The sequence below is a fragment of the Rhodnius prolixus genome, unplaced genomic scaffold (assembly GCF_049639745.1).
Source record: "Rhodnius prolixus isolate KJV_2025 unplaced genomic scaffold, Rpr scaffold_3, whole genome shotgun sequence".
Lineage (NCBI taxonomy): Eukaryota > Metazoa > Arthropoda > Insecta > Hemiptera > Reduviidae > Rhodnius > Rhodnius prolixus.
In genome coordinates this window covers 47,031,547-47,048,985 of record NW_027411603.1, presented here as the reverse complement: position 1 = coordinate 47,048,985, position 17,439 = coordinate 47,031,547, and the positions used below count along the sequence as shown (strand labels likewise).

The 17,439-nt window shown below is 34.5% G+C and overlaps 1 protein-coding gene across 5 annotated transcripts in view; it reads left to right on the top strand.

Moving 5' to 3' along the window:
- LOC141453210 (multiple coagulation factor deficiency protein 2 homolog) overlaps positions 1 to 17,439 on the top strand; it is a 66,943-nt gene that overhangs the window by 25,763 nt on the left and 23,741 nt on the right. For all 5 annotated transcript variants that reach the window (XM_074126126.1, XM_074126130.1, XM_074126127.1 and 2 more), the window contains 2 exons: positions 6,456 to 6,534; positions 12,639 to 12,946. The gene's annotated coding sequence lies outside the window, so the exon portion shown is untranslated. The remainder of the gene's footprint in view (positions 1 to 6,455; positions 6,535 to 12,638; positions 12,947 to 17,439) is intronic.

The following is a 17,439-nucleotide window of genomic DNA, read 5'->3' as shown; positions in this document are numbered from 1 at the left end:
TAGTGTGTACACTTTGATTTCCCATTTCCGCTCTGCAGTTAGCAAATGCAGTATGAGACGGAAACGTTGTTGAAATCTCTATGTCAAACTCACTAATATATGTCTGATAATGGATGGGAGTCCCAAAATGGTCAGGGATACTATAAACATACGTCCTAAGACGGATAAAATTAAAGACATTGATAAATCAAAGACAATTTATAGTAAAGTAAAGTATTTGCCTATTTTTTCAGGCGGGCTTTACGTCCAACTACCAATTAGGTAGAGCCGACTAGCAAACATACTTTACTATTTCTCATTTAACCATTAAATAAAATCCAAGGCCAAGACCGGGAATCGAACCCAGTACCACGATGCATATTAGCTTTGCAGGTCTCGCCTCAAAGACAATTTTTTAACTATGCCCCCATTAAATGAAAGAATTATATTATCGTCCAGTAAACGCCATAAATTCAATTTAAAGCTGAACATTCCCTCAAGAGTTCAATGGGAAAATATTGCTATTTTCCAGAACAGGAAATGGTTCTAAAAAAAAAAAAAAGAAATGAATAAAATATAAAGTGGGTGAAAATAAAAAATCAAGTTCCGAGTACAATCAAGTCAATAAAGCACAAGTACATAATTAGCAGGAATATAGAGTAATCCCGCCCTCCGAACGTTCTTTTTGAAACGTCCTTACATCCTAATAAATAAAAGACAGTACAATCACGCATCTCTAGGTCACGTGACCAACATGTGCCAGTCAGCACACTTCATCACACGACCTCTTGTGGCTTTATATTAGGCCGTTTATTACAATTGGTATTAGCTAAATATTAATTCTCTTGAGAGAGTGTGCATGTATAATACATTAAATTGTGTAAACACAAAACATGAGAATGTACTGTGTATCAATATTGAATGCTTGTGTACATACTATAGTTCTACTAAACACTGATGCTGTTGCATTGAGATTCTCCTCTTCTATTTTGACTTGAAGTGGGGGGATGAATTCACACATAGACACTGATTTCTATTTATCTAGTGGCTTTTGTTATCATCGTAGGCTTGTGTTTAGGCTTGAGGGTTAAAATCAATTTATCACTGACTAAATAGATAATTTATATCAACATGACGTTTAGTGACACACGATTGGTTACTTAACAACAAAAGTACAATTTGTAACTGTTTGATTGATTTAACCATCACAATATATTGAGGTTCAAGTATACTTAACCGTTCAAAAACCTCTATTTTAACGCTGAGCTTTAAGGACAGCTTTTACTTTTTTATTTTAGTTAGGAGAGAGAATAAGTTTTTCGGAATTTCTTGGGCAAATTTAAGAAACTTCTCACAACCTCCAATTTCCACTGTTCCTACAAATCCTAGAATATAAGTTTTACAGAGAAAAATCAACTTGATTGAAATAATTTAAAGTTCTGGCTTTGGCGTTAATACAATTTTATTTTTACGTTTTCAAAAAAATGCATTTATTTTTCTACTAATACTCTTTTAGTTCAATACACCCTTATCAAAAGTTTTTGCTATGTATAGATTCCATCCTGAAGTGCGATTGATCCATCAACCTTCTTCTATTCTTAATTAGCTACCTCTTCAAGGAGGTGCTTGGAGCTTGGGTATCCCGGAAGTGGCATGGATATTCCTCGGAACATCCATCGAATTTTGGCCCTGTGCCAGAGTCAGAGGAATTTTCTATTACTGGATGCCTAACAATCGCCCAAGAGAACACCCCACTCGATCCTAACTTAGGGAGCAGACGCTCCAGCCTAGGAACGAACTAGTCCCTGGCTAACTCTTCGTGGCACCACCATAGCTCCTAGTTGAAGAACTTAAAGTGCGTAGAGAGCAGCTACTTCCCACTATAATGCTTAACTCAGCCACATTAGTTGTACCAGTGGTTGAAATTTATCCTTAGATTTTCGTAGGGTTCGGACTGAGATTCGCCTTTTTTAAGAGGTAACTTAAAGCCTTACATTTTCAAGGTCTTAAATAGGACCTAGAACTTCACCATAAACTTACTTCGGTTGCCAGTTTCTTTAAATTCCTTAAAAATAATAAAATAAATTTTAAGAGGAAATAATTTCAGCTGTAACTTCAATTTTAAGCCAATCATTAAATTAACCACCAAAATAATTATTCATTTAAATGTGTTTACAAATTTATGATAAACTGTTGGTTAGAATCACTCATATATAAGTGTATTAAACATGTTGCGCAGTTGAATGCGCATAGCTGATGACGTGATGACCTTAAAGTGCCCCGACGACGGGTGTTTAGCTAATGGGCCACTAAAGTAAACCAACCTAGCACCGCCGACCTCCTACACCACTTGGGCCGCGACCCTCTCACCAGGTCGGGCGCTATTTGCATCGACCTCACCTGGGCACTACACTAATGTATACAGTCTGTCAACTGCACTGAAGCTCACGTTAACCACCATTTATCATTCTATATAGGCAGCCACAAACATAGTTATCTAGCTTTCCTTGTCCATATGTAGTATTATTTTATGAGCTCCATTAGTAATACAGCATTTTCTTTAAACTTACAGAAAATACGTCAGTCCGTACAGTTTCTATTTGAAATCAAGCATTTTGATTTCAGCTTTTTGACCCATAAAGCTTTATAGGTAGACAAAATTATATTGAACAATTTCTTCTCTACATATGACTTTTGGAGGCTGTATTCAAAAAATCTGAACCTATTTGTAGGATCAGTAACAGGCTTGTCCAGAAATAGTTCTAGAAGGAGAAGGAACTAAGCTCTGTAGTAAACATGCAAAAATGGCCTCTAGATTATAATATATCCGAGAGAGATCCATAACTTGCATGGGTATGAGTAAGAATAACTTGTGTATGTCGACGGGTTTCCTTTCTGGGCGTTAACTATTTGGTGGTGAAAACTTCCTATAATCTCGGCGACTGGAATTAGAATTCCTGTCATGGCATGGGTGTTCTGTATTTGTTTAAAAATTAATTCACTTGATGAGTACGATATTGTGGCTCACAGTCAAACATTGTACAGATTATACAAGAAAAAAACAAACCAATTAAGTTTATTTTTATAATTAATCTTGTAAATAACTCATAATGATCTTATTGTTAAAAAATAAATAAATAAATTCATTACCAACAATGCAGAAATATATACAATACTTATTTTTTTAATCTGATTTCCGGAAATGCTTTTTTTTAACTTTTAGAAAGAAATCTTTTCTTTAAGGTCGTATAAATAATCATTGCTTTTATTGTTAACTCCTTAACAAAAACTTACAGTTTAAAAAGTTAAGTATAAGGGTTGATTAAACGCCAAAAGGTACACAAATCAGCGAGTACCCAACATTTCATTCATGCTTAGTTGATATATAATTCAAGTAATTTTGCTGCATTAACTTTTCCTTCACATTTTTTAGAATTTATTAGATGTCACAGACCCTTATGCTGGCCATTTTCATCTACAAAATATTTGTTCAAGTAGTACTGTAGATTGACTTTAATGTCTATTAATCTATAATAATCAAACTATTAATTACAGGTTAAAAAGAAAATGTTATAAAAAATAAAAAAAATATGAGGCTAAAAAAATGCACTTTTTTTAAAAAATGCTTACACCAACATACATCAATGATTTTGTTTCTTTTATTTATTTATTTATATTTTTAAATAAAAATCGTCGGTTTAAGTTCATTCTTCGATTAAAGTAATTGTCATTTTATGTTGTAGTCAAACGTTTGTAATAATAGGTAATAATTATCTGGCTTTATCGCAAATAATATAGTTTTCTTCAATTACATTCTCAATCTAGATGTTCTTCCCACAACGTTGTATATATGTAATATAAAATAAATAAAATATGCATATTTTTAGGACAGCTAATTATTCCAGTATTTTACTATAAGTAAAATTAGGGGGACTAAATTAAATTACAATTGAGAAATGAATAATTGTTGTTGAATAATCTACTTGTTATTAACTGTGTGTTATTTGTGCTCACGAATATTTCGGTAAGACGAATTCAAGACTGAAATATTGTTTTAAATCCTCCGTGATTCAAATTTAAACAGTAGCCGACTCTAACTTTGTCTTTTTCTACTTTAACATGCATGTATATGTGTCTACTCAGAAGAATAATTTGGAATAGAGTTAAAATAAAGTACTTATTTAATAACGAAGATATAATATACATTTTATCATAATTATAACAAAAAAATATTATGAATGAACTGGCCAGCATAAGTGTCTGTGACATCTAATAAATTCTAAAAAATTTAATAAAAAGTTAATGCAGTAAAATTACTTAAATAATATCAATGAAGTATGAATGAAATGTTGGTTACCTGCTGATTTGTGTGCATTTTGGCGTTTAATCAACCCTTATACTTAACTTTTTAAACTGTAAGTTTTTGTTAAGGAGATTTTTGTAGCTTTTGGATAGATTTTCCTTTTTGTCTATTTTGCAAAGTTACATATCTGCTTTACAGATTTTTTTAAAATTTGGAATAAGCAATTCTATCATTATAATCTGATAAGGTGTTAAGTCGGAACCGTAATTACCACTGATGATATCTTTTTAAAGAATGATTATAGTTGCGGTCCCCAAACCATCCTCAATAACAATTTTTTTGAGAAAGCTTTTTTAATAAAATAGGAAGGTATTTGTACGTAAATAACAAAATTAAACTGCTATTTCAGTAATTCCTTTTTAGAGCAGTAAGAAAAATAAACTGCGATTACAGTAATTGTCCCTAAAAGGCAAAGAGACAAAGATTTTGCATCGAACGACAATTCATTAATGTAAATCGGTTCACCCATTGGAAATTTTAACGATTGCAGTACTTCCTCTTAGTCGGTGTAAGAGCATGATGGCACTTCACAGCCACGTAGAGGAGCTTTAATCACTTCTTCGTGCTAAATTTTATCAAAATCGAACTAAGCGTTATAGAAATATTGGTAATAAAATAGTTTTAGAAAGGGCCTTACCTTGGTGAGGCAAACTCCCCTCCTTATGAGGCATAGCGTCGAGACTTTTAAAGTGCAAATCTGTACAAAATTTCGACTCGAATGACACTTCATTCATGAAAATCGGTTCACGTGTCGATAATTTGAAACGATTGCTATACTTCCCCTTAACAAGTGTAAGAGCAGATCGTCGCTTTAATGTTACGTAGGGGAGCCATAACCCTATCATCCTACCAAATTTTATCAAAATCGGGCCAAGATTCACAGAGTAATTAGTAATAATAATTTTGGAAGAGGCCTTACACAAAAGGGGCTAACTCCTCTCCCATTCGATGTACAGCGTCGAGACCCCCAAAAGGCACATCTACATAAAATTCCGAATCGAATGACACCTCATTCATGAAATTTGGTTCAGGTGTTTAGGCGCTACGCAGTTTACAAAAAAGGTAACAACAACAACAACAACAAGAACAACAACATTTTCTGAAAATGCCGTTTTTGTTCATTTTCGGCCACTTTTTTCTCGAAACCTATTAGATCTGGGTTGTTGCAAAAAAATTACAGTTATAAAGGAGGGTTTGCCCTATATTTTAAAGAAAATTTGGGAATTTTATCTTTTATAGAAAAAGAGAAAAAATTGTCAAAGTTGGGTGTTTTTCAACGTTTCACTTTTTCGTGCACTTTTTGACGATCAACCCTTATACAACTGTCCTACCGGACAGTTTTAATCTTCAATAAAATAACGAACAAAACACTCAGAAATCTTCTAACCCATACAAATCTAGTTTTGCCTGATAAAGATTCACCAGTGGCAATGAGTTTTCAATCCCCTCTCTAGTTACTAAGTGAAAATTAGCTTCCCTAAGGCATTTCAACTTGCCAGCTTTACCTTTTTAATTAAAACCAGAGTTTCATTAAACTGAGCCCTATAACAATCCCACTTCACTCCCTAGGGCGTCTATACATTTTCCCCGGATTGTTTCATATATTGTAAAATTTGTTACGAATTTAAAATTACTTATTCGAATGAATATAAATAATATGTAACGCTCATGAATGAAGATTAGTTTTTATTTTTAATGATGACTCTAATTTAGAAGTATTATTAGAGATTAACATCTATCTACAGTTGAATTTTAAATTGATAGATTTACATTGTTAGATAGTTGTTTAAAAAACCAAATCCCCTGCGGCCTTAAAAAAAAAAATGCATTGATGCTTTCTTAAATGTCAAAGTGTTTGTTCCCAAAGTTTAGGCGTCTGTAGAGGTGTGCAGTGTGGGTTTTTTAAATTAAATGTAAAAGAAACAACTTTCTTATGCATTCAATAATATAAATATTTTTTTTTATTTAATATTTTATGCATATACATACATTTATTTTAATTTTTTCTGTATTATAAATCAAATACTTCAAACATTTCCATGATTGTCGCAATAAAAGTCCATTTCCTTCTTAAAAAAAACATAAACCATGTCTTTCTTTTTTTTTATTGCAGAGGATTGGCAGATATTCATCGGCCTTTTAACTGTTCTCAAGACTCAACATGTGCCACAATTAGAGATTTTTTTCTTCTGGTAAGCTATTTTACCGTTTGCTATTTATACATTCATAATTATAATGCAGTCCGTTTTATTTATCAGTATTTTTTTAAATCTGATATACGATAATATCTAATTAATAGCCCTAAATATTTGTTATTTCTTGGATTTTAAAATTCTTTTTTTTTTACATTTTCATAAGATTTATCTTATTTAAGAAAATGTAATCAAAAAATTGTTTAGAGAAGTCTCATTATCTTTTTACCTTATTTGATTTACAGTGCCACATATTAATTAGCTCAACTAAAAAGCTTAAGAGACTTACATTTCAAGCAAATAAGACCTTCCTAAAAATTCTTCTTTTTTCAAAATGGTGTGACTAGCCTGCAAAGCAACCATCTGGCGATTCAAGGCATAGCAGAAGCTTCATTTGTTTGCTTACTAGTATGATCTTTGTCTCATAAACTCTATCTTTGATTGTTCGACATTTTTTCACCGATTAAAGTCATGTAAAGTAATGCCTATTTTTATGACTGGCCTTACGTTTAACTATCAAATTAGGTGTTGTAGACGGAGAAATCTAAGGCCTAGACCGAAATTGAACACACTGCCACAATACTTTATACCGTTGCAGGCCTTGCTTGGATATCATGTCGCCTGATAATTATATGGTATACAATCGGTTAAAGTTTCAAACTTAGTGATTTACTTTGTCTGAGTGTGCATGAATTGGAGGCAGCAAGTTTATGCATATACTGAGCTAATTTGATGTTTGTTTTTGAAATCAGAAAGTTTGATTTTCACAATTATATCTAAATAGATAATGTAGAAAATTGTTGTTTGAAACGGTTAAACCAAAAAGTGGTTTATCTATTTTGCAAAACTGGTTGTGCTTAGCTCAAATACAAACTCGGTGTCGTTTTAGGGCCTTTCATTAATGAGCTATCATTATTTATTACAGCGGCGTGCCCGCCCCTCACTCGCCGACAGTTCCTGGCCTAGTCCACCCCCTGCTATAAGCTGCTGAATAGTAGATTACTAATTGCAGTTGACACAATTCACATCACGTACCTAGACAACTTAATAACCCACTCGTAACAGAGTCCTCAAACCATTCTTGTGGGTGTGTACGCTAACAACTCGACTATACACTGACAGATAATACAGGCTTCCACGGAGTGCGCCAGACTGTTCTGTCAGAGTGTTGAGAGGACTCTCTCTGTCAGACTGCCTGTACCCGTGAAAAGCTAGTCGCTTCCCCAGCCCTTGCACTAAATTTTCCACCATCCAACGTGATGACTGCACTCCCACATATATCCACCTCTGTTGCAAAACCATATTCTCTTTAAACTAAAACCCTATACCCTTTCAATAAAGGTGTGTGTAGGGAGAGGATTGCGGGGAACAGCAGGTATACCGTGTTGTATCTCCTCTGTAATGTGTTTCGCCATTAACCAATTTAAGTAACAATACCAACTTGATATTAATTTCTCTTCCCTTTGCTTTGGTTTAGCTTTCAATGGATCACTTTTATATTTCCTCTCGCATTCTCTCTCTTTATTTAGTAAATTTATTTTATATTCGACTATCTATATTTTTAAAAAATCACATATATTATATGTCATTTATAATTACTTTATAATAGTAATTCCATTTTATGGCCAATTTTAAATGCTATTAAAAGCAGCCTGCGCAATTAGTGAATCAAAATTATACCCACCCAAAAATATACATGTTTCAATTCTGGAGATAAAAGGAAAAAGTTTTCGTTAATTAAATCGATTATTATTACATATACATATCTTTAAATTTATTTATTTCATTTTATTTTTTGTTTTGAGTACCAAAATCGTTCGCAAATCGTATATTTCATAAGTGGAACGTCTTTTAAGGCACAAGTTAATTATGATTGTTGATTTCGATATCAAAGGTGTTGAAGGCAGTTTTGTGGTACAAAAAAAAACTATTAGAGAGCCACCTAGACTATGGCCTATCCAGATAAAATAACGACGCTACACTGCTGTTCAGTCAATATACAAATATATATATATACGTATTCTTTGCATAAACCATTTATACAGCATTTTGTTTGTACTCAGGAAAAGTGAAGAAGATACACCACCAGAAAACATTTTGCATGTGTATAAATGTATATCCGAACGCCGTGTGTTTTTTGATCAAAAAAACCTTTATATACATACTTTTAAAAAAAATGCAGTCTTTTTTTCTGTAGGTATGAAGTAGAGAGAAAGGTTGCTTTTGTATGTTTCTCCGACGACGGAGGGGTTGAGCCATCATAGGGACTCTAGCGATGATGCGAGCAACGTGTACATAGTAAAGGAACTGTGTGTAGATTTTGTTGATAATGTTGATGAAGTATAGGTAGTGAAGATAGGGCAGTACTGTGTGTGTGATAGTTCTCTGTGTTATATTCGCTATAGCGCCCAGCCCTTCTCCTAGCATTTCCTCCCTGGCCCTCAGCGTCCTTGCCATGAAGCTTTTGAAAACCCTCACCACTCTTGGGCTTCTTCCTCTACTCGCTTGTGCTCGCCGCCTCCCTCCCCGTCCATCCCTTTGCTAAAAGCTTTGCCGCGTTCAGCTTTGAAGAGAAGGCCACGCATTTAGTGGCGGACGGTGAAGGGGAAGTGGTAAAGTGTACAGAAGAGGAAGAGGTGGGTTGTGACGATACACAGTTGAGTTTAGTGAGAGTAGCAGGGTACTGCTCTTGGATAGAGGCTCCACGGCTTGAAGTAAGTTTCTCTCTGTGTATATACACGAGACACAGGCACACCTACATCTAAAGATAAATAAACTTTTGATAAATAATAAAGCTATGGCTGATGGTGTTTTGTTAGTGCGCAGACTCAGAAACAATTGAGGCTAAAACTTACATTCCCTTCAATCTCTACCTTAAGGCAATGTCCACATCCGGTCTCCCTTCACTACCACTTCAGCACTACCTACCGCTTCTTTAACATTCATAATTACCTTCTAAATTATCTTCTACACAAAGAAACACATCTTCCTCCAGCCAGTTCAGTTTGTAGGTTTTATTTTATTCAACACTAAGAAAAGGCTATTCTTTTATTTTTATTTTTGTTGTTATTAAATTAATTTCCTTCCCTTTAATAAAATCAAGAAAAGTGGGGGAGATGCAGCTTAAACTTCATGCCTATCTTTTACATAAAAGAGTATTCTTTAAATCTTTTAATACATTAATCAAAGTGGGAACGTATAATTTTAATTTTTCATTCTTTTTCTTTTATTTTTAATGTTTATTTAATATTCAACGCCAACTAATCTAGAACCGGAAACTCCAGAAGGAAATGAAATGTTCAAACGTGGGCTTATTGTGCTCCCTTGCTAAACAGTTCACATCCGCCCTGTATCGTTCAAATAAACCAGAGCAGGGAGGCAGTCGAAGACTTCGTCCTCCAAGTTCAGCTTCGGATCTCTGGCGCCCAATGTTATGAATTATTTGTGGGCATAATCGTTTGTTTCCGCTTGGCCGAACTTCCTGTATAATGATTCTGCATCTAATTCCATTCTGTGTAGATGCTTCCCTAAAGACAATGCTACGCCACTAACTAGGACTAAAACCTTTCCTTAGTTTCACTTCCTTTCTGCCAAGGAATTAAGTTTAACGGGCCTTATCAAGTCCTTTCCGAAAAGTTTTAAGAGTGTCTCACCCCGTCTTACCTCTCCAGTAGTTCTTGTAAGCCATTCATCAATTACCCGTTGGGCACATTTAGATGAAATTCCTTTAAAAAAAGGTTTGAGATCTGATGGTATCCGCAAGACCGCTTTAATTTGAAATCCTTCATTACCTTCTTTATTTTCTGCTCTGCCACCAAACTTATCCCCAAGCTGATGTGGTTCGCCAGGGCCTCCAGGTCGGTTAAAATCTCATCACACAGCGTTGATCATTTTTTTTTTTTGGTAATTTTGATTAGATTATCTGATTCACGGTTTCGATCCATTAGATAATCACTGATAAAAATGTTTAAAGAGATCAGCTCATTCAGTTTTTGAGAATCTTGTAGTAAACCAAAAACTCTCAGGGAGTTTACACTTCTGAAAATTGTCGGTAACTTGGAGTTTTATCAACTCGTTTAATTTTTCTAGATGTAATGTAATTGTTGGTACCGTACAATACAATAAAACAGCAGTTTGATCGACCCTATATTCCCATCTTTCCAATCGCTCATAATCGAATTTTCCTGAATTGTAATTCTAATAAAAATTGTAGCTTTGTGGCGTATATTTAAAGAAAATAGTTGGAGGTATTAAAAAATGTCGGGAAAGTTTTCTCTTCCTGAGACGTTTAGTTTTTGATCTAGATTGTTCAACGAGAGTGTAAACTCAACGTTTCCTGAAGAATACTTTTTTTCTTTTTTTTATCTCAGAAGGCCTTTAAAAAGGTACATTTCCTGTGAAAACATTTCTAAATTTTCACACGATCGAAATACTTATTTTTATCGATCGAAAGAAATGATTAAAAAAGTTCTTTTGAAATAACAGTTTTGTCATCTGTATTAATTTTGTAAAATAATTGAACGAAATTATTGTTTTTGTTTTTAATGAAAATACAATTAAGATTTTCAAACGATTTAATAGATAGAGAATAAATTGATCCGTTTAACACTAGAGCGGATAAATCGTTATATCAGCAAATTTCATAATTCAATAAAAGTTAAGCTCTTTGCAGTTTCCAGTTCACTTAGAGAGAAAGATAGTCTCTCTCACAACGTCACAACTGTGGGTTCAGCCCTTTGGACTGTATCTGTAAAACACATTTGACGAAAAAAAAAAATAGCTAAAACTGTTTCACACTGTTTTTAATTTTGGTTTTATAAAATTAAGTATAAACAGGAAGTAAACAGTTTAAAAATAGTTACTGGTTCCGCTTTACTAACCACTTCACGATAAAGATTTTTGTTTCAATGAAACATTTTGCTTCATTTTATGGTCGTGTTTAGATTTCTGGACTTGCGCATTAAATATAAATTGCCATTTTCATTGTATCTGTTTCACCTGAACTTAGGTTAGATACCGAAGTGAGTATGCTCTCAGGGGAATGTTTAGGAGCTTTAGGATATCATGTGGACTTTTTTTGTTTAGATGCCCGTAGCATCTTTTAGTGCACTGCCGGCCTCCAGGCAGTGTTCTCTTGTAACAGACAACATCCATCACCGGATAGTGAGCTGATTGACCACTGAGCTAGCCGTCCTCCCTACGATTTTTCTCCCTACGATATTACTCATGATATCACCATAATTTTCTATATAATAACACACTTTACTCGACCAGAACATAATGTTAACTCCCTCAATCTGAAATATAAAATGGAATGTTAATGGAAGTGAAAGTTCCTTGAATTGGAAAATGGATGAAAATTCGATGTATAGAATAGATTTGTTTTAATATACATACGAGTCATCAAAACGATCTGTTACGAACTGAAAAGCAACATGCTGTTTTGGTCAAATAAACTTTGAAGTTTTAACATTTCAAACGTTTGATGAAGATTTCGCATTTTTTTTTTTAGGTGTAAGTTAATAAAAGTTTTCTGAAAAATGAACATTTTAAAAATGAGATAATTTTTGTTTTTTAAGATTTTGAACATTTTCGTTACAACAGGTATATTTTTTAATACCTAAAAAAAGAAATGTTTTAAAATGATGTAAGGAAATCAATTATAAATAAAAATGAAAAGCAAATTGAAAAGCCATATTATTTAATGAAAGCTACTAACATGTGTTTGTAATTTATCTCAATAAGAGTTGGATATGATTGGTTTCCCTTAATGTTCATCTAGGTTGATAGGAAGTAGTAAGACGGAAGTTAAACTGGTAAGTTCCGCTATCATCTAGTTCATTGGTAAACCTTCCTTCCGGTGCTATAACTAGGTTAGTGATGTATCGTCATCCCAGGTGTCCCCATATGATTGAAATGTAGATACGTACTTAACTAATTTGGGTAGATTGATTCCTGACAGATATATTTTATTTTATATTTATCTATATATTTCACCGTATCTGTTTTAAGGGGGTTTCATTGTTTTGCTTCTTTCAAATGATTTTTTTTTTAAAGGCTTGTTCTCTTTTGACCCTTATTTAAATCTTTTGTACCCCTTCTAGGACCAGGTGAGATCCTGCAGCATCCTCTCTGATGAGACAACTCTTCTAGATACACTAGAGAAGTTCGAGGAGTAGCTGGCAGTTTGGAATAACCACTCCCCTAACCTATTCCAAATATTTTGAAGAGAGCTCCTCTAAAACCTGTTAACTATTCAAGATCTTCAGGAAGCCACACCTCCAACGCTCCTCAGATATTTTAAGGATGATTACCCCAAAACAAAAGCAAGCCAAGATCTTCAAGGAAGTTTTAGGAAGAGAGCAGAAGGCTCTAAAATTAACCAACTCTTGTGACCCCTCGCTAATTTAAGGTTAGAAATTTTTTGTTAGGAAGACAGTAAATCTATTTTCAACAACTGTCCGATAACCACGAGTTTTAAGCTTTACAAAAATATGTACAAGACATAACAAATGGGAATATATGGTAGCTGCTGTCTAATATTTAACAAGATCGGAAGTTAATGAATTTAAACTATTTTTTAATTCTTATTTTAAAAGAATGTGATTCAGGTTCTATGTCTTTACAATAAAATAATCACAATTTTTTGATTGCCTTCGGGCTAATGAATGGAAATTACGTAGTTTTCCGTTTCCACCTAGAAATTTTGTAATGCAGTTGAAGGACCTCTCTGTATTTTGATCTTTAATAAACAACAATCAATCTGCTAGAGTATAACAAAGAAGTTTTGGCGTTTTTGACTGTTAAGCAAATTAAAAATTGCTAAGGCACATAGTAATTTAATTTTTAATGGGATTGAAAAAATAACTGCCATTTCAGTCTAGTAAAGTTTATTTTGCCGAGCTTTCGACCTAAGGACTAGGTTATCTTCAGGGATAGTTTAGAAATGTAATACTATTACATTTCTAAACTAGCCCTGAAGATGACCTAGTCACTAGGTCGAAAGCTCGGCAAAATAAACTTTACTAGACTGAAATGGCAGTTATTTTTTCAATCCCATTGAAACTATGAATCAGTCACCAAAAAAAATGAACAATTTAATTTTTGTTAAATTATTTATTTATATTGATGTTTATTGTACTTAAAATTGTTTTCATGACCGAAAGTGTTAGCGATCCAGCTGTTGATTAGTTAGTGTAAAACATTAGTATGTTTTAAGTATATTATCCTATAGTTTCCTGCACCTTATTCAATTTCTGAAGGTATGTATTTAAGTAAATATCTTAAGTTTACATGACTTTAGTATGCGTAAAAACTATTCCACGTTAAATAGCAATATGAAGTAGTCTCGAATTTCATTTTAATAGCGCGATTCGAAGCTGGGTGTCATTTTTTTTCTCTCATTCTATTTCGAAGAGGGGGAATGAAGAAATGATGAGTACCTCCAAAGAAGAACAAAAAATAAAAGGAGATAGTTGTTAAAGGCGATGGAGTAGAAAATAGAGGTGCCTAGAGTGGGAGGATATTTATATATATAAACCAATGGTGATATAGGTAGCCTGAGGGCGGAAGTGGGTACTCTACTGCTGATGGTATCCGCTGCTACCTTCATCCTTAGCTTCAACATACCTTCTCACTCTCTCTTTCTCTGTGACTTCCTAGTGCACTAGTTGTGAAAGTGAAGGGGAAAAAAAGGATATGGAGAACTCTGGTGAACGTATATAGAGGGCGGTGGTGTAGATAAAATGGCGGATTGGTTTGTCGGTGGCCGTGGGTGAAGGAGGCTGGGTGAGAGTGTTAAGATGAAGTGGAACGGAAAGATAGAGAGAGAGAGATCTTGGAGGCAGTGTGGCGTAGAGGAGATTACTTTCTGGAATTACCCACTTCCTTCCTCGCTGCCCATTCTTTCCTCTCCCCCCGGGCTCCCCCTAAGAACTCCCTAACTGTACTATAGTTGGCTCGCACCCACACACACTGAGGTATATATGTGTAATATATATATTACATACACTTACTAGTTTATGTGTGTAGGTCTGTAAAAGATAGAGAATTGTAACGAGAAAAGGGTCAGCATCACACCCTCATCTCCTGAATTCTTATTTCTACTTACAATGGTCTTCTATTTTCTCCCCTCCCTCGCCACACTCTAACACTTAAATTCCCTCTTTTTTTTTTGCCTCCCACTCTGTTTGCTACACACGTAAATCCTTCTTCTTGGTCTCATCAGCTTCTAGATCCAACTTATTACTGCAACAAAGCATGCTCAGCAGTATATCGTTGTTTTAGAAATAATTATTTCTCTTTGGATTGGTCGGTTTAATTTTGGTGAGGTAAAACAATGTTTCTTAAACCAGAGATTTAGTGTATCCCTTTAAGAGGGATATCAACATTTTCAGTTGAGGCGCCACGGTAGCCTAACGGTTAGGAGCAAAACCCTCAAAGCTAATAATATGTGATAAGATATTGATCACTTAAATATGTGGCAGGAGGTTTCCAATTTTTTTGGTAATTAAACGCAACTCTCCCAAAATTACCAAATAATTATTAAACCTTCTTGTTTGTAACAGATGTAAAATTATTTTTTAGCCAGTTTGTGTATGCTTGAGAACATCTAAAGCTCTTAACATTTGATTTTTCTTAGAAAAATCACTCGGAAAACGACTTATTTCCCGATATTAAGAAAAATACTAGCTTTACTGCCTTGGCAATATTTTTAGTAGAAAGGGGATGAAAAAATACATAAAAATGACCTATCGCGTGCTCTTCTTTCTCTTTGATAACAAGTTAAAAAATTGAAATATGTTTAATAAACACCAGATTTTCAAATAGCCTAGCATCTTTAATTTTAAAGATATCGAATTGCGGTTTCCGGTTTCTTTCATAACTTTTTATACTCTTTTTATACTGTGTATATAAAAATGGGTGTCAACTGCGAACCCTCACTTTTGGTCGCGCGTCAGCCGCTTATGCGGGCAGGAAGCTAAAATCAAGTTACATATTCTGAAACTAGAAGTGACTGGCAACAAATTTTTCCTCTACCATTTTTCGCTCAGATCAACCGTTTAAGCATGAAATGCATTTGAGCCGTCTTAAAATGAACACCCTGTATATTCTTTATATTGCCGCTGTAATATTCACTACCATTCCTTTACGTTGATTCTTCAGTAAGTGATTTTCTGTGAAAATCCGGAATTATTTATTGGGACAAGGGGCCGAGTCCTATTTCCCAAAGACATCGCAGCCAAGGGGCTCATTGTACAATTTCCTAGGTAAATCTTCCTCTTCTTACTAGGCTTAGGATTTTACTCACTAGTTTTGTTGCGATATATGATATCCTCTGACTACAAAGTGACAAGTATCGCAACCTCTCGAATATAAGAAGCCGTTTTCCTTCTCTTCCTGGCCTAGTCTACTCAGACGTTCCTGTATAAATAATCCCATCCTATGAAGATGATTTCTGAAACTGCCATGCCCTGTGTAATGATGCCAGTTGGTTACCAGAATAATCTCAATTCTAACTAGCTTCTAGGTCTCCAAAGTTTTGATTTTACAGATCGGGCATAATGCTCACTATGTTCATTACCTGGAACAGCTTTCCAGGTGTTTGCGTGTTCTCTCTAAATAGAGCTGTTCGCAGAGTGCCCTGCTTGATACCAAGAGTTGGTTGTGGCCCAGTGAACTGGGTGGATGCTCCATTACTAGCCAGTTGATCAGCAACTTCTGATTACCTCTGATTTCAGAATGACCCGGCGCCTGTTCAAGGACTATCTCATTGTGCCGGATTCCTTATACTACTAAACAAGGAGAGTATAGCATTTTCCAAGCTGAAGCTTGGCATTCCAAGGAAGTCATGAAAATCTTCATGTTCAGATTTACCTTAATCTTAATTATCGATTAAATTCCTAGTAAAAAATATTATTTCTTTGTTCTTTTCTTGCAAGACTGATGAAAATTAAATGTGACCAATGAAGTTCGTAAAGAGTTAATATCTTCTCTATTGCATAAACAATGCAGAATGGAGTGCATTATAGTACATTACCAACGTACCAGATCAATATTCTGGATACCAGTTGGCAGAAATTAGTTGGATGGCTAGTTTAGTTTCTATTACCGCAAACCCAAATCGCTCTATTACGTACTATTATGGGTTGCCTTTGATTAGAGGCGCCCCTTGAGGCCCATTATTCTTTCTTCTTCTAATTTCAAAGCAAAACTTTCACCTGATGTGCTGTTTTACAACCCAAATCTTGGTCGCATTAGTTAGTTTCACTCAACATACTTATTCACAATGTATAAATTAAATTTTAAAAAATATATTTACAAGCCGAGGGCAACCTCGTCGCTACGAAAATCATTGCGGTTTCCGTTACAGTGAACCACAATTGGGAATATCGTAACTCGTGGTAAATCCCTTGAAAAACCTAAATTTCATTGAGGAAAAAAGGAAAATCTTGGCCTTATCCCTTTGGAGGGTTTGAATATACTTAATGTAAACTGTAACATATGATATGTTTTCTGAACAACCCATGCTTTTTATAGCGTTATCAAAAAGTATTTACCAGCCTTCCTTTTTGAGAGAGCGTTACTGGGAATTAATTATCTCACTTTCCCTTTATTAATTTCATGTAATGGTTGTACATTTCCTTTTGCCTATGAATGCAACGAAACACATAGGAATAATTTTTTTTTTGCTATTAAATTAGATTTTCTCTTCGTAGGAGACTCTTAAAGCCACTGTCCGGTCACGGGCAGTGCATTCCTTAATGGGAGAGCACTGTCCGGAGTTATAGCAGATATCTAGGGAGAAGTCGATATATCGAACTCATCGGATTCTTTATTACTTAAAATTTTGCTCACAACGCTCGGAAGCCAATGCCAAGGAAAGTTATTATAACACTATCCAGA